This window comes from Theropithecus gelada, chromosome 10 (assembly GCF_003255815.1).
Source record: "Theropithecus gelada isolate Dixy chromosome 10, Tgel_1.0, whole genome shotgun sequence".
In the NCBI taxonomy this organism is placed as follows: Eukaryota; Metazoa; Chordata; class Mammalia; order Primates; family Cercopithecidae; genus Theropithecus; species Theropithecus gelada.
In genome coordinates, this window is record NC_037678.1 from 71,221,243 (window position 1) to 71,239,748 (window position 18,506).

The following is an 18,506-nucleotide window of genomic DNA, read 5'->3' on the forward strand; positions in this document are numbered from 1 at the left end:
GGCTCACCGCAACCTCTGCCTCCCAGGTTCAAGTGATTCTCCTGCCTCAGCCTCCTGAGTAGCTAGGATTACAGGCATGTGCCACCATACCCAGCTAATTTTAATTTTACCCAGCTACTAAAAATAGAGACAGGTTTTCTTCATATTGGTCAGGCTGGTCTCGAACTCCGACTTCAGGTGATCCTCCCACCTAGGCCTCACAAAGTGCTGGGATTACAGGCGTGAGCCACCGTGCCCAGCCCTAAAAGTTGCTATTTAACAGGAACAGACATTGGTGCACTTTCCTTCCTGGAGAAGAGATGCACTCAGATCATGAGATCTAAGATCAAACATGCACTGGATTGTCAAGAGTCAAACAAGGCCTACATTTTACCTTTTAATAGAAAAAATGCTGACAAGGCCTGCATTTTACCTCTTAATAGAAAAAATGCTGAAGACAAAATGAGATGGTTAAAATATTCTTTATGCTAAGCTCATGTAAGCAAACACAAAACTAGAACTAATCTTAAAACTTTAGGACACTGGATACAGAAGTAACATGACTATTTAAATTTTTGCATCAATGAAAGTTTGTTCTACCCTTCACTGTACTTGTACTAAAAGGACATGCTTGTTGCTTCTACACTACATAAAGTCAACAGTTATCATCAACAATGCAATAGAACTAGATCAGAATAAGACTTCAAAACGACTCTGTTCCACCCAAATTAAGAAAATTCAATTCAGGATGAACAACGGCTTTTGATTTTAGAACCAGCTCTTATTTTCCTCTCATGTGATACGTAACGGAGTCCTCACTTGACATTTTCCTCTGCAAATTGCAGTGCATGTCCTCGCCATCACCTTTTTCTGACACTTTAAAGTTAATTTGTAGAAACTGCAAAAACAATGAAATTATACTTTCAATTCTGAACCTCCAATCAGGTTCCTGCTTTGATATAAAAGTTACTCCTCTGCAGTGTACCCCACCAGTACAGCGATCCCCTTTCTCTCTATTCCTTTGCCCTGAAGGAACTTCCCGATTGCTTAACATGCGCTCTTTGGCTGCCTAGACAGTCAGGACACCTAAGGCCATCTGGACTTATCACTCCTCTCCTCCTTCTTTTCTATGGCTAATATCACCTTCCTGCTTTTTTTCTATTGCTGAATTTCCAGACTCGGTGCTGTCATCAGGGCAGAGAGTTGATTTCAGCTTCGAGCTCCTGGTTGGTAAAGCTACATCGCTGGATCCTTGTTTCTTATGCAATCTCTCTTGACCACTTCTTTCTTTTCAGTTTTTTTCTGAACTGCCTATTGATTCTGCACTTTCAGCCTCCTTTCCTTTATCCCGAAGTACTTCTTTCTCTTTTTTCATTTCTTCTTTTCTCTTAAAAGTCTTCTCTTTCTCATAGCGCTCCTTCTGCCTACGGCACTCTTCCTCTTACCGCTTCAGCCTCTCTCTCTCAAAGTATGCGCCCTGATCTCATTCATAATCCCGTCCCCCCTCCCTGTAGTCTCTGCTGCTCTCATCTTCAGGTCTCTTTGGCTTTTCTTATCTATCTATTTATTTATTTATTTGTGACAGAGTCTTGCTCTGTGGTGCAGTGGTGCAATCTCGGCTCACTCTGCAACTGCCTCCTGGGTTCAAGTAATTTTCTTGCCTCAGCCTCCCAAGTAGCTGGGATTACAGGTGCCCGCCACCATGCCTGGCTAATTTTTGTATTTTTAGTAGAGACAGGGTTTTACCATGTTGGCCAGGCTGGTCTCGAACTTCTGACCTTAAGTGATCCGCCCACACTGGCCTCCCAAAGTGCTGGGATTACAGGCAGGAGCCACCTCGCCCAGCCCTGGCATTTCATCTTTAAATTCGCTATCAGAACGCTTGGGCAATGTACAACTTTGCCCTCTGGTTCTTTCATCATTCAGATTCTCTTTGTCCAGTTTCTTGGCTTTGTCTCTTTTGTCCAATTCTTTTCCACCTCCTTTTTCTGGCTTCTTGAGTAGCTTAATCTTTGGTTCATCTTTTAACTTGTCCCTTTCTTAAATTCTGTCTATCTTCTTTAGCTTTTCTATATCTTTTCTTTTTCATTTCTCTTCTTTCCATTTCCTCCTCTCTTCTCGTTGTCTTTTTCTTTCTATTTCTTGCCTTCTTCTTTTCTCTTTTCTTCTCTCATTCTCTGCTTGTTTTTCAGGAAGCTCAGAAGTGGGGTTGTCTTTTTAGCTATTAATTCTCTATGTCTTGCTTCTATTTCCTCTAGCAGTGTCTCTGGAGTAGATGTTATTTTCTCATTATCTGTGGCACAACTTTCAAAAACTTTCTATATTCTGGATCATCATCAATAGTCCCAACTTTGGTATCTCTTTTCTTAGTCTTCTTTTTTGTAGGTTTTTGAAAAGGTGCAAATTCTACGATAGCAGGATATTCCTGATCTTTATTGTCAAGGAATACATAACCATCAAAGCAATCCCTGAACAAAATAATGTCCTCTTGGTTTTTAAAGTTGATGTGTGCTCTGGCATAGGATATGAGCTAGTATCATTCGAAAAAAAACTCAAAATAATCATGCCCAGGCACAGGTTGAAGATGTTCCTGTATTGGGGGAAATTCGACCCCTGATATTTCACATGGGTTCTTTTCTATTTTCCCAAGTGTTGGCTGGTATGAGAAGAGTACAAAAGAGAGAAATTTTAAAGCTGGGTGTCCGAAGGAGACATCACATGTTGGCAGGTTCCGTGATGCCCCCTGAGCTGTAAAACCAGCAAGTTTTTATTAGCAATTTTCAAAAGGGAGGGAGTGTACGAATAGGGTGTGGGTCACAGAGATCACATGCTTCAAGGGCAGCAAAAGATCACAAGGCAGGAGGTCATGGTGAGATCACAAGGTCAGGGCGAAACTAGAATCACTAATGAACTTCCATGTCCAGCTGTGCACGCATTGTCATTGATAAACAAGGTTCAAGAGCAGAGAACCAGTCTGACTGGAATTTGCCAGGCTGGAATTTCCTAATCCTAGCAAGCCTGGGGTTGCTGCAGGAGACTAGGGTGTGTTTCATCCCTATTTACATCTGCATAAGGCAGACACCCCCAGAGCGGCCACTCAGAGGCCTCCTCTGGGAATGCATTCTTTTCCCAGGGCTGTTAATTATTAATATTCCTTACTGGGGAAAGAATTCAGGGATATTTATCTTACCTGTTTTTGTTAATAAGAGAAATATGGCTCTGTTCTGCCCCGCCCACAGGCAGTCACACTTTAAAGTTATCTCCCTTGTTCCCTGAAAATTGCTGTTATCCTGTTCTTAAGGTGCCCAGGTTTCATATTGTTCAAATACACATGCTCTACAAACAACTTGTGCAGTTAACACAATCATGACAGGGTCCTAAAGTGACCTTCATCCTCAGCTTATGAAGATGACGGGATTAAGAGATTAAAGACAGGCATAGGAAATCACAGGAGTATTGATTGGGGAATTGATAAATGTCCATGAAATCTTCACAATTTATGTTCAGAGATTGCAGTAAAGACTGGCGTAAGAAATTATAAAAGTATTAATTACTAAGAAATTATAAAAGTATTAATTAATAAATGTCCATGAAATCTTCACAATTTATGTTTTTTTGCTGCGGCTTCAGCCGGTCCCTCCATTCAGGGTCCCTGACTTCCCGCAGCATTCCTGAAGCTGCTCCTTGGTCAAAGTGGGAGGTGATCTTCAAATTACCACCTTGCTCAGTGCCTCTTTCTTCTCCTTGTTGTGATCCTGCTTATCCAGTTCCCTTGGAACTGTCCCCTGAAGTCCCACCTCCACTGCCTATAGTCTTGGGGGGTGTGGTACAGGGGGTTAATGGTTAGCAGGGGTACTCACTTCTCCTTAGGCCTATGCTCCTTTTCTTCTTTTTTTTTTTTTTTTGAGACGGGGTCTGGCTCTGTCGCCCAGGCTGGAGTGCAGTGGCTGGATCTCAGCTCACTGCAAGCTCCGCCTCCCGGGTTCACGCCATTCTCCTGCCTCAGCCTCCCAAGTAGCTGGGACTACAGGCGCCCGCCACCTCGCTCGGCTAGTTTTTTGTATTTTTTTTTAGTAGAGACGGGGTTTCACCGTGTTAGCCAGGATGGTCTCGATCTTCTGACCTCGGGATCCGCCCGTCTCGGCCTCCCAAAGTGCTGGGATTACAGGCTTGAGCCACTGCGCCCGGCCTCCTTTTCTTCTTTATGGCCACAGATACCTTCCTTGTGGCAGCAGCTCAGCTGGAACAGCACTCCTTTTTTTTTCTTTTTTCTTTTTTTTGTGACGGAATCTTACTCTGTCACCCAGGCTGGTGTGCAATGGTGAGGCCTTGGCTCACTGTGACCTCCACCTCCCAGGTTCAAGTGATTCTCCTGCCTCAGTCTCCTGAGTAGCTGGGACTAAAGGCATGCGCCACCACACCCGGCTAATTTTTGTATTTTTAGTAGAGATGGGATTTCATCATGTTTGCCAGGCTGGTCTCAAACTCCTGATCTCAAGTGATCCACCCGCCTCAGCCTCCCAAGGTGCTGGGATTACAGGTGTGAGCCACTGCACTCGGCCCCAAATCCTTAGTTAAGGACTTAATTTAAATTACTTGATGTGCCTGGTAGAAAAAACACAGAGACCTTGAAAAGAACCATTTTCAACTCAGGCTACAAAGTTTTCTTTTCTTTTCTTTTCTTTTCTTTTCTTTTCTTTTCTCTTCTCTTCTCTTCTCTTCTCTTCTCTTCTCTTCTCTTCTCTTCTCTTCTCTTCTCTTCTCTTCTCTTCTCTTCTCTTCTCTTCTCTTCTCTTCTCTTCTTTCTTCTCTCTCTCTCGATGGAGTTTCACTCTTGTTGCCCAGGCTGGAGTGCAGTGGCACCATCTGGGCTCTCTGCAACCTCTGCCTCCTAGGTTCAAGTGATTCTCCTGCCTCAGCCTCCTGAGCAGCTGGGATTATAGTAGTAAGCCACCATGCCCAGCTAATTTTTGTATTTTTAGTAGAGATGCGGTTTCGCTATGTTGGGAGGCTGGTCTCGAACTCTTGACCTCAGCCTCCCAAAGTGCTGGGATCACAGGCATGAACCACTGCTCTGGCCTGTTTTTAAAATAGTTTGTTTCTCTGCTGAGATTCACTGTGAACACGTTTTTATTTATGTCAAACAGCAAGGTTATAATAGCTATTTTAAAATCCTGGTCTGCTAATTCTAACCTTTGAGTCATCTTGAGGTTGATCTTGGTTGTTTTTCTCTTGAGAATGGGTCACCTTTTTCTCTTTCTTTGTATACTGAGTAATTTTGGATTGTAACTTAGATATTATGAAAGCCATGTTATGGAAACTTTGAATTCTCTCATATTTCCTCAAAGAATGCTGACATTTTTGGCATTCAGTTAATTTGGTTGGACTGCAACTGCAAGCTCTGTCTCTTGGGTAGCAGCTCAAACCTTAGTTCGAGTCTTTTATTCTTAGCTGGACTGCATGAGGTCTGCTCTGTGTTTATGAGATTCAGGGGTCAGCCAGAGATTTGGTCAAAGTTTATACACAGAAATTGTGGTTCCCTTTCTCTGACTCTTTTTGGGATTCCCCCCTTACTTTGCAATGTCTGTGGTGGTTTCAAACTCTGTCCTCTGTTTTTTAGGCCATAAAGACTGAAGGTTTTCTGTGAGTTTTAGCTGCCTTATATGGTGCCAACTGTGGCCTGCTCTGAGACTAAAAGCTGAAAAAAGTGGCAGACTTACCCCATGCTACCTCCTTTCAAGTGTCAGCTCCCTTTTTGAATCTGTCTGCTTTTGTTCTGTGAACAGTTCCTTCAAGTAATTTGTTTTGTATTTTATTGAGAGTTTATAGTTGTTATCTGTGGGAGGTTAGGTACATTAGAAACTTACTCAGACATATTACTCAGCCCATTTCAAGTCATTAACTTTAAACAATGGCAAGTTAATTATGTGTGCTAAAGTATTTAACATACCCATAAAGAGAGCTTTTTTTTTTTTTTTTAAACAAATGGGGAGTGACAACCAATTAAAGAATCATTGTATTAGTCCAAATTTTCATAAGTGTAGCCACTTAAAATAACATATATTTATTATTTCACAGTTTCTGTGGGTCAGAAGTCACCCAGTTAGCCAAGTCTTCTATTTTAGGGTCTCACAAGACTGCAGTCAAGGTGTTGTTGAGGGCTGCAATCTCATCTGAGACTCAACTGGGGAAGGATATGTTTCTATGCTCATGTGGTTGTTGGCAGCCTGCAAGTCATTATAGGTTGTAAGACCCAGGGTCTCAGTTTCTTGCCAGATATTGGCTGGGAGTGTCCTCTGTTTCTTGTCATGTGTGCCTCCCTAACATGGTCACTTGCTTCATCAATGTCAGCAAGGGAGAGGGACTTCTAGCAAGATAGATTATAATCTTACGCAATGTAATCACAGATATTACATTCCATCCTCTTTACCAGCTACACTCAAGGGAAGGAGATCTCAAATGTGTAAGTAACAGGAGGCAGGGATAAGGGGAAAGACTCTTAGAGTCTTTTCATGGCAGTTATGAAATCATTTTAGAAAGTGATAAACAGGATAGAGTGGGGTAAAATAGACAAGAGGATATTGCTTTCAGTAAAAGCAACTACTGTCTCATAGAAGTTTTGATTCAATCAATCGATAATTGAATTCAATAATAATAATTCAATATATGTATATCTAATATATATTATGATTTCTATGTCATTATATATATCATCATACATATCTTGATCACCATGTAAAATATATTGTGTCACGGTCAAAAAGATTTGAAAAACACACCATTAGATATATAAATAGAAGGCATAACTTTTAAAATAGCAGAAGGGAAAAGTGGAATGAGAAAAAAATTTCAAATATGAGATTAAGAAAGGAGAAAAAAAGAAACACAAAAACGTTACTTTTTCTGCCTCCTGTCTTCCTGTTTTATGGTCTGAAGTTTCTCTCAAGGCAATAAGGTGGGGCAATCACAGGGCTCGCATTGTTTATTTATCATATCTCAAGAAACACTGTCCTCCATTCCTCAATGTCTAATGTTTTAGAAAGTATCAATTTATATTTTCTGCCTGATTGTTTAGTTGTTTCAGGTGGAAAGATCAATATAGTCCCTGTCACTCCATCTTGGTCAAGAGTGAAAGTCCCAGTCCCAGATAGCTTACCCACAAGTTCTACCAAACATTCGTGGGACAAATAATAAATAATAATAACAAAAATTTCAGTTCACACAAATTTTCCCAGAGAAGATGAAAAGGAGTATTTCCCCTAAGAAAAATCATATTTGCCCTCCCGGTCCTTCCAGTGGTTTGAGACACTGGTATACACTTTTTGCCAGATATGCTCTTCTCCAATATCAGTGCTCAAGACATAGTGAAGAAAAAAAAAAAAAAAATCCCCGAATGATGATTAGAGACATCGCCACTAAAAAACTACATTTATAAGCTAGGATTTGTTATATGCAAATATTTTCTGCCTCTTATTTTGTTCTGTTTAAAATATTAACGTACATTTGTATAAATAATGCTTTTAAAAAAAAAAAGAAAAGGAGTATTTCCCCACTCATGTTATGAGGCCAGCATAACTTGACTAAAACCTGGAGCGTACAGAATTAGGAAAGCCAATCTCTCTTAGAAACATAGATGTGGAAATCTTAGATGGAACACTGGCACGGCAAGTCCAGAAATATGTAAAATGTCAATACTTTGTGACTAAGTTGGGTTTATCCTAGGAATGCAAGTTGGATTTTAAATTAGAAAATCAGTTAATATAATTTGCCAAATTAACACTTTCTGGTTAAAAATAAAAAACAATGTTAATAGCATTTTAAATTTTAATTTAGTTTAATTTAATTTTTCTTGAGACAGAGTTCCACTCTGTCGCCTAGGCTGGAGTGCAGTGGTGTGATCTCAGCTCACTGCAACCTCTGCCTCCCAGGTTCAAGTGATTCTCCTGCCTCAGCCTCCTGAATAGCTGGGATTACAGGTGCCCACCACCACCATGCCCGGCTAATTTTTGTATTTTTAGTAGAGACGAGGTTTCACCACGTTGGCCAGGATGGTCTCAAACTCCTGACCTCAGATGATCCACTTGCCTCGGCCTCCCAAAGTGCTGGGATTACAGGCATGAGCCACTGCGTTCAGTCGTTAATAGCTTTATTTATTTATTTATTTATTTATTTATTTATTTATTTATTTGAGATGGAGTCTCGCTCTGTCTCCCAGGGTGGAGTGCAGTGGCCTGATCTTGGTTCACTGCAAGCTCCGCCTCCTGGGTTCATGCCATTCTCCTGCCTCAGCCTCCTGAGTAGCTGGGACTAGAGGTGCCCGCCACCACGCCCGGCTAATTTTTTTTTTTTGTATTTTTAGTAGAGACGGGGTTTCGTCGTGTTAGCCAGGATGGTCTGGATCTCCTGACCTGGTGATCCACCCGCCTCGGCCTACCAAAGTGCTGGGATTACAGGCGTAAGCCACTGCGCCTGGCCAATAGCATTTTTAAACATCAGAAATTAAAATAAAATACAATTTATAAAAGCACATCATTGACTTTTGGGTAAAAACAGTGGATTGAATACAAATATTTTTAGTTATTCACTCCCCAAACCTCACTTAAGTGACAGCAACTATAGCAACATTTTTAAAAAAATCATAAACCAATAAATAGGAGGAGGTAATAGAGGACACAACAATTTAGAAGCTAGAAGGCAGCTGGATAAGCTGGAAATGAGTAAGCAGTCTAAAGAAAACTGAATTAAAGCTGGAAGTGGGGAAAACAAAGGACCAACCCAATTTAAACCACAAAATAAATAAAAGCTCAGACTCTAGTGGCACCATAAACATCTAGAAATAGGGGGAAATGTGGAGGAGTTAAAATAAGGAGGTTTGGTTGAAATAGTATTTAAGAATCAAATCCTTAGATACTCTATTCCTTCTCCTTTTCATGCAGCCAGCCATCACTCTGTACTTATAATACTATACTACCCCAATCCTGAAAAAAAGACTTCAAGCCCTTCTATAGCAAGGGTGAAACAGAGGCCCTCTGAACCTGGGGATTCCAAGCATAACTGAAGATAAACTTAGTAAGCAGAAAATGGGAGGACTAGCTGAAGCATGTATATTGGTTGCTGAGAAACTATTTAGCCCCCAGGCTTCATTCTCCACTTAACTCTCAGAATTCCCAGCAGGAGATTAGTAGAGAAGTAGAAAAGAGCCTAAAAAAACTGACACCAGCATTTCTCCACTAAATGACCCAGTCAAATCACCTTACTGTCAATGTCACAATTGGTAAGCCCCATTCATGTGCTTAATCAGCATTTTAATCTCTCATTCTTAAAAATTAACAAATATCCGCCAGGTGCAGTGGCTTATGCCTGTAATTCCAGCATTTTGGGAGGCCGAGGCCAGCAGATTACTTGAGGCAAGGAGTTCGAGACCAGCCTGGCACAATGGCAAAACTCTGTCTCTACTAAAAATACAAAAATTAGCCGGGCATAATGGCGGACAACTATAATTTCAGCTACTCAAGAGGCTGAGGCAGGAGAATCACTTGAACCCGGGAGATGGAGGTTGCAGTGAGCCAAGATTGCACCACTGTACCCCAGCCTGGGTGACAGCGAGACTGTCTCAAAAAGCAAAGCAAAACAAAACAAACAAACAAAGGAACCACAAATATTGCCACTAAAGTATCTATTATGAAAATTAGATACCAAAACCAAACAGAACAAAATCATTCATTGAGTTTCTAATAAGCTTTGCAGTGGCCCACTTTTATATATAAGTACATAATTATATATAAAAGTGGAACATGTCACACAGCCACTAACTGGCACAGCCAGGACAAGGAGCTGAATATTTCAGCTTGTCTTCTCTCACCCTCCATGCCAAAATGCTTCCTGAAACTGAGGATTTTAGGCACTGGGGCTTCCTCTCTTAGATAGGAAATAATCCAATAGACACATTCTCCTAAGATACGAATGATCGTCCTTTCTTCTTTACTCCTCAGCTCTCAAACTGGGAATTGCATTTGAAAAAAGGAGCTTGCTTAATTTACATTAGAACCATGATAATGGTGGATTTCTAAACCAGAGAATATGGGGCTTTGTTGGGCATAGTAAAGACTGTGGATTTTTTTTTTTCTAGTTGTGATGTGGAGTCTTGGAGGATTTTTAACCTGAGTTATAACAAGGGCTGACATATATTTTAAAAAGTATCCTTCTGGGTGTTGTATGATTTATTCTTGCTGGTCCCTAAAAGATGATGGTGGACAAAGGGAGGTGTGTGAGCTTGGGGTGTGGGGGCCACACTGGGTGCGGGGGTGTTGGGATGGTGGCTGAGCATGAAAAAGACAGGCTGTCCTAGAGCAAACTGTACCCGTGGGCAGCTAATGGCACGTGTGAGTGACACAATTCCCAACTGATTAGAGGCAGCAGAGAGTCCTGAGCTCGCCTCCATTTCTTGCCACTTCACCAGAGCTGAGACTACTCTGTGGGCTACTTGAAGTCATGAAGCCTTTTTTGGTAACTTTGGCTGTGCTGCTGCTCTTCTTCCAAGTCACTCCAGGTAACCTAGACCTCTTCAGGGGAGGGTCTGGGAGTAGACAGTGAGTCTTGGTCAGGGTACACCAGGGCCTGGGAGGATGGGCTGACAGGGAGTAATGTGAAGTATTAATTGTCTGGAGGAAGAGGAAAGAGTCTCCAGATCCTGGTTTAGAACATGACTCACCATTTTCAAGTTCTGTAATGCCCCCAGCAATCTACTTGGTGCCTATGAGTTTCAGTTTATTCCTTTCTCAATTTAAAATAATAAATTAGGTTGAGGGATCAACATTGGAGACCCTGAAATTTTGATGTAAAACAAACGTAGCTTTTTAAATTTTCTGTAATTCGTTTGAATGTTTCCCATCCTGCTGGTAGGAAAAGTGAGAGTTAGGGCACAGGGATGTACGCAACTTCAGAAGACAATTGTATTCATCTTTTTTGATTTAAAAGAGCCTCTCAGATTAGCTCATTCTGCTTTAAAATGTTCAGTCTTTCAGCATTTCTGCTTTCATCCTGCCCCCTTCTTCTTCTCAGGATGGCAGCTGGATTTAGGGGATAGTGGACATGTCATTGCTTAGTTAAATAACTCGTTCGTTCAGTAAATATTGTTGAGTGGATTCCGTGTGCCAGGCACAGGTGCTGGAGATAGAGCAATGAATCAACCAACCAACCAACCAACCAACCAAACAAACAAACAAAATCTCCATCTTCTTGGAGCTTATGATTCTATTGGAGGAGGGAATGAGCAGGGTAAGCAGGGGATAGCAAGTATCAGGGGATGTGAGTTTGGAGCTTAAAAAGGGGTATTAAGGAAATGCCTCACTGAGAAGGTGACATTCAAATGAAGACTCGAAGGAAGTGAGGGGTGAACCATACAGATATGTTGGGAAGAACCTTCATTTATAAGCTGAATTCCTTATCAAAGAGGCATTTTCCCTCATCTATTTGGTTACCTCGGGGTTTAGAGAGTTCAGAGAGGAAGGCAGGATAAATGCTTGAGTTTATCTTTGCTTAATCAGTTTGAGAGATAATGAATTAGTTTTCTATCAGCCTCTGAGGTTGAGCCATTAGGTTTTCTTAAATATTATTTATTTTGAACTGATGATTCTAAGCAATGAGTTCAATCTATTACAATTATTATCGCTATTGAAGTACAAATTGTCCTAATCTTGGCCAATAAGAGTCTCTTTAATTTGGCTCATTAGTCTTTTAGATATATCCCTATCAGTCTTTGATGGCTTTCTTGGTATCTGGTACTACAGAATGTTTCAAGATCATCTTGTAATTTACTGCCCAATAACTGGAATCCACCATATCTCCAAGAAGTCCTGTTTTTTAAAAAAAAGTTTACGGGGAGATAGTATTTTAAGATTCCAACATGGGTACTAGGGATACTAATTTCTACTAGTTAGTCATTGTTTCTAAACTTTCTTAGTGACCAGAGCTGGAAAAATTTCAGTCTATTTATCCATCTGTCAATCATCTATTTATTTTATCTATTTAAATATAAAATACTTGTGAGTTCATATTGGCATTTTCAATTCAAATTCAGAACTCAAATTCAGAATCAACTTTTATATACATCAGTATTTTCTTTTCTATACTGAGAATTCTGGTTCTCAAGGTCACAGGGGATGATAGAATTAGAATATCCCATGATTACTCATTTGATTGATCTCTCATTACATATACAATAGTCGTAGTAAAATAATATCAATCCTACCATAATGTCATGATTACCCAAACTAGTTAAGATGTCTGCATATGCTGTCACCATTATTCTCTTATTTTTATGTTGTACTGTATTTATATTGTCAGAACATATAGCCATTACGTACTTCACTCCCTCTTTTAAAATCCTCATTTTGGTTCTACAAGTATCTTTATATTTAATATTTAGTTCTGTATCAATGCTCCTCTCATTTGCTTGTCTACAGCTCTTTTTCTAGTAGATTCTTTAGAAAGGGCTCATGGGTTTCACTGGATATTTCCTGAGTTTCAATATGGTGATAGACTATAACACCACCCTAGATATCTAGAGGGAATGCCTCCTTCTTCTACAGCCCCCTTCTTCTGTCTGGCCCTCTGTTAGTCTTTTCAATCCAGGACCCATTTCTGCTCATAACTGATATCAGGTCCTTTCTTTTTTCTTTTTGCAGTAGGCAGCATTGAAAAATGTTGGAATTTTCGTGGCTCCTGCCGTGACGAATGCCTGAAGAACGAAAAGGTCTATGTTTTCTGCATGAGTGGTAAATTGTGCTGTTTGAAGCCCAAGGACCAACCACATTTACCACAGCGTACAAAGAATTAGTGCTTTAAAGTCTGAGGCCACAAAAATGAAGATAAACTTGCCCTGACTCTGATGTCAGTAGATTCCTGAGCTTTATTAAAACATCTTTGGCTGACTTCTGTGTTTGTCTCTTAGTATACCTAATCAAGCTCAAGCAGAAAATGTGTGGGTAAAGCTGTATATACATGAGAGGAAACTGGACCTACTATGTGCTAGGTATTTTGGATACTTTCCTTTTTATTTATTTATTTTTGTTTTAGTGATGGAGTCTCAGTCTGTCACCCAGGCTGGAGTGTAGTAGCATGATCATGAATCACAGCAGTCTTGAACTCCTGGGCTCAAGCAGTCCTCCTGACTCAGCCTCCAGAATAGCTGGGACTAATGCCTGGCTAATTTTGTTTTCTTTGTAGAGATGAAGTCTTGCTTTGTTGCCCACACTGGTCTCAAACTTCTGGCCTCAACCTTTCCTCCTGCCTCCGTCTCTCGAAGTGCTGGGATTATAGGCGGGAGCCACCACACGCAGAGCTTTTCCTTTTTTATGAAAAAGGAAATCTCATCTATTCCTTAATTTTTTAAGTGGTTTTATTGAGGTATAACTGATAAATAAAAATTATGTATATTTAAGGTATGCAACATGATGATTTGATATGCAAATACATTGTGAAATGATTACCACAGTCAAGTTAATTAATGCATCCATCACCTCACATGGTTACCAATTTTTTTTTTTTTTTTTTTTTTTACAGTGTGTTGAAACACTTAAGATCTACTGTCTTAGTAACTCTCAAGTATACTGTATAGTATTGTTAACTGTAGTCACCAGTGTGGTTTGGACATTTTTATTCCCTCCAAAATTCATGTTGAAACACAATGCCCAATGCAACAGTATTAAGAGGTATGATCTTTAGGAGGTGTTTGGGTCAGGAGGGCTCCACCCTCATGAAAGGGATTCGGTGAGCTTATAAAAGGGCTTGACAGAAGGAGTTTGCCCCTTTTCACCCCATGTGTCCCTTTCCCCCATGTGAGGACGCAGTGTTCCTACCCTCTGGGAGATACTGCAACAAGGAACCATCTTGGAACCAGAGAAACTGGGCCCTCACGAGCCGTGATCTTGGGCTTCCCAGTTTCCAGAATTGTGAGAGATAAATTTCTCTTCTTTATAAGTCATTCAGCCTCAGGTATTTTGCTACAGCAGCACAAATGATCCCAGACAATCACCATGCGTAACAGTTGATCTCCAGCACTTACTCATCTTATAACGGAAAGTTTGTATCCTTTGACTAACATCTCCCCATTTCCCACATCTCTCAGCCCCTGGAAACCATCATTTTATTATCTGTGTCTGCAAATTCAACGTTTTTAGATTCTACATATAAGTGAGATCATGCATTATTTGTCATTTGGTAATTGGCTTATTTCCCTTAAGATAATGTCCTCTAGGTTCAACTGTGTTATCATAAATGGCAGGATTTTCTTCTTTTTTTATGGCTGAATAATACTTCATTGTATAATATACTATATTTTCTTTATCCATCCATCCATAAACAGGCATTTAGGTTGATTCTGTATCTTGGCTAGTATGAATAATACTGCAATGAGCGTAGGAGTGCAGATATCCCTTCAACATACTGAATTCATTTCCTTTGGATATCTACCCATGTATTTGTCTGTTCTCACTGTGCTATAAAGAAATACCTGAGACTCGGTAATTTATAAACAAAAGAGGTTTAATTGACTCACAGTTCTGCATGGCTGGAGAGGCCTCAGGAAGCTTACAATCACAGCAGAAGGTGAAGGGGAAGCAAGGCACATCTTCCATGGCAGCAGTTAAGAGAGAGGTCACCAGGGGGACTGCCAAACACTTTCAAAAACCATCAGATCTTGTGCGAACTCACTCATTATCACGAGAACAGCATGGGGGAAACTGGCCCCACAATCCAGTCACCTCCCACCAAGTCCTTCCCTTGACATGTGGGGATTACAATTCAAGATGAGATTTGGGTGGCGATACAGAGTCAAACCATATCAACCCAGGATTCATATAGTAATTATATTTTTATTTTTTTGAGGAACTTTCATACGGTTTTCCTTAATGCCTGCACTAATTTACATTCCTACCAATAGTATGCCAGTGTTCTTTTTTCTTCATATCCTCGCCAACACTTGTTATCTTTCATCTTTTTGATAATAGCCATTCTAACAGGTGTAAAATGATATCCTGTGGCTTTAATTTGCATTTCCCTGATGATTTGTGATGTTGATGATTTTTTTCATATACTTGTGGGACATTCATATGTCTTCTTTTAAGAAATGTCTATTCAGGTCCTTTGCCTATTTCAAAATCAAGTTATTTATTTTCTAATTATTGAGTTATATGAGTTTCCTTATATATTTTGGATATTAACGTCTTATCAGATGTTTGAATTGCAAATATTTTCTCCCATTCTGTAGGTTGTCTCCTCACTCTGTTGATTTCCTTGACTGTGCAGAAGCTTTTTAGTTTGATGTAATCCCATTTGTCTATTTTTTCCTTTGTTGCTTGTGCTGTTGGGATCATATCCAAAATATCATTGCTCAGACGAATGTCATGGAGATTTTTCTCCTTGTTTTCTTCTAGTAGTTTCACTGTTTCAGGTCTTATGTTTAAGTCTTAAATCCATTTTGAGTTGATTTTTGTATATGGTGTGAGATAAGGGTCTAACTTCATTCTTCTGCATGTGGATATCCAGTTGTTGCAACATCATTTATTGAAGAGATATCCTTTCCCTTTTGTGTGTTCTTGGCACCATTGTTGAAAATCAATTGACTGTAAATGCATGGATTTATCTCTGGACTCTCTATTCAGTCCCATTGGTCTGTGTGTCTGTTTTTATACCAGTACCATGCTGTTTTTATTACTATCCTGCAACTTTACTAAATTCCTTATTTTTTGATGCTATTGTAAGTGGGATTGCTTTTAAATATCTTTTTGTTTTTTTTTTTTTGAGAGGGAGTTTCGCTCATCACCCAGGCTGGAATGCAATGGCATGATCTTGGCTCACTGCAACCTCCACCTCCCAAGTTCAAGTGGTTCTCCTGCCTCAGCCTCCCAAGTAGTTGGGATTACAGGCTCCCGCCACCATGCCCCGCTAATTATTTTGCATTTTTTTTTTTTTTTTTTTTTAGTAGAGACAGGGTTTCACCATGTTGTTCAGGCTGGTCTCAAACTCCTGACCTCAGGTGATCAAAGTGCTGGGATTACAGGCGTGAGCCACCATGCCTAGCCTGTTTTTAAATATCTTTTTAAGATAGTTCATTATTCATTGAATCCTTTCAATCAATTCAATAAGTAGTTATTGTCATCACTTTTATTTATGAATGGGGAAACCAAGGGTCAGATTGGTGAAGTAATTTACCTAATGCTAATGCTATGATACTCATATAACTAACAAGAGGAGGTACTGGAATTAAATACTAGTATACACGACCCAAAGGAGAGGGTAGAAGATATAAGCTTGCAAATAACTCCTTGCTCCTAGACCATTGCTAATATAAATGGAAATGTCTATTGTATTTATTTGAATTTCTTAAATGAAAATCTGGGAGTGGATAGTGTTACAAAGGGGTCTTAGGTTGGGCACGGTGGCTCACGTCTGTAATCCCAGCACTTTGGGAGGCTGAGGTGGGCAGATCACGAGGTCAGGAGATTGAGACCATCCTGGCTAACACAGTGAAACCCCGTCTCTACTAAAAAAAAAAAAAAAATACAAAAAATTAGCCAGGCGTGGTGGCGGGCGTCTGTAGTCCCAGCTACTTGGGAGGCTGAGGCAGGAGAATGGTGCAAACCTGGAAGGCGGAGGTTGCAGTGAGCCAAGATTGTGCCACTGCACTCCAGCCTGGGTGACAGAGCGAGACTCCGTCTCAATGCAAAAACAAAAACAAAGGGGTCTTAATTTCTGGGGTTGTTACAGAAGTTGAGCAGTTAAGCAGGAAAATTAACTTTATCCACAGGTCTAATTTTTACTCCATTGCTTTCTCTCTGTATTTGTTATTTTAATTTTGATATTTAGTTTAAATGTTTATCAAAACCATACATCCACATAGTTTTAAAAATCGACTTTGAATAAGAGACTATAATAGTATATAATAGTATCACATAAGACTATAATAAAATATAGGAGTCATCTGTCTCCCTTTCCTCATTTCTTGCTTTTCAAAAAACTACTTTCACATCTTTTGGTTTTTTCCTTTGGATTTCACTTCCATGTCTTCCGTCATTGTTTACCAATATGCTTATATGGTTACTTCTTAATTTTTTAGTTTTAGGCACTTTCCATTGGATTTCTGCTATGGAAAATGAGGATTTAGTTGTCTGCCATCTGCTCTGAATATGTTCAGAACCTTTAGGTATTTTACCAATTTTGTCTTCCTGGAGACTTTTCTCCTTGGGCATTCAGACCTGCTTCACTCTGAACTGGTTGATGTTACACCTGGTGACCTGATGTTATCCTAGATCTCTATTTGTATCATCCTGTGGATTCTTTTCGACTTTCTCCTGAGATCAATGCCTTGCTTTTTGGATCCTAGATCTTTCTTGATTTACTTTTATTTGGACAGAGCACCTCCTGAGAGCTTCCTGAAAATGTCTGACTTCAATGTACTATCCTTACACTTGGTTAGTGGTTTGGTTGGTCACTCCAAATTGGAAATTATTTTACTTTAGACTTTCGAAGGCATTGCCTCATTGTCTTTTCCAATATCTAGTGTTACCCATGTTGGGCAAATTCTTAGGAAGGAATTCAAGAGTGAGTGGTGGTAGAAGAAACCAGTTTTATGGAGGCGGTGGCAGCGTTACAGCTCCGTGTGGGCTCCTGCAGAACAGGGCTACCCCACAGGCAGTGTGTTGAGAGTAGCAGCTCAGGGGCACCTCTGCAGTCATATTTATATCCATTTTTAATTCCATGCAAATTAAGGGATGGGTTATCTAGGAATTTTTAGAAAAGGGGTGGTAACTTCCGGGTGTTGCCATGGCAATGGTAAACTGTCATGACATTGGTGGGTAAGTCTTATGAAAAGGTGCTTTTGTTGCCTCTTCCCTGTTTCAGCCAGTCTTCTATCTAGAGTTGAGTCCTGCCTCCTACCTCTTTACTGTGGAGAAATCCGAAGCCATTAGGGTTCTTCTCTTTGTCTGTGGCCTGTTATTTCTCTCTGAAAGCTCTTAAGGTCTTCTCTCTAGGGTTTTGACGTTTCATATTGATGTGCCTAAATTTATTCTTATCCTTTTTTTGAGACGGAGTTTTGCTCTTGTCGCCCAGGCTGTAGTGCAATGGCATGATCTCGGCTCACTGCAACCTCCTTCTTTGGGATTTAAGCAATTCTCCTGCCTCAGCCTCCCGAGTAGCTGGGATTACAGGCACCTGCCACCACGTCTGGCTAATTTTTGTATTTTTAGTAGAGACAGGGTTTCACTATGTTGGCCAGGTTGGTCTTGAACTCCTGACCTCAGGTGATCGGCCCGCCTCAGCCTCCCAAAGTGCTGGGATTACAGGCATGAGTCACCGCCCCTGGCTGTTGTGCCTAAATTTCATGTAGGATTACTGAAATCAATTTTTCTGAGCACTCGGTGAGCCCTGCCAATCTGCAAACTCATGTCTTTCAATTTTAGGACAATCTTCCTTTACTTATTTCTTTGACAATTTCCTGGTCTTTGTTTTTCCTGTTCCCTATTTGT

At 40.3% G+C, this 18,506-nt stretch overlaps 1 pseudogene; it reads right to left on the bottom strand.

The window, feature by feature from the left end:
* Positions 1-1,852: 1,852 nt before the first annotated feature.
* Positions 1,853-9,848, bottom strand: LOC112632486 (annotated as a pseudogene).
* Between the last annotated feature and the right edge of the window lie 8,658 nt (positions 9,849-18,506).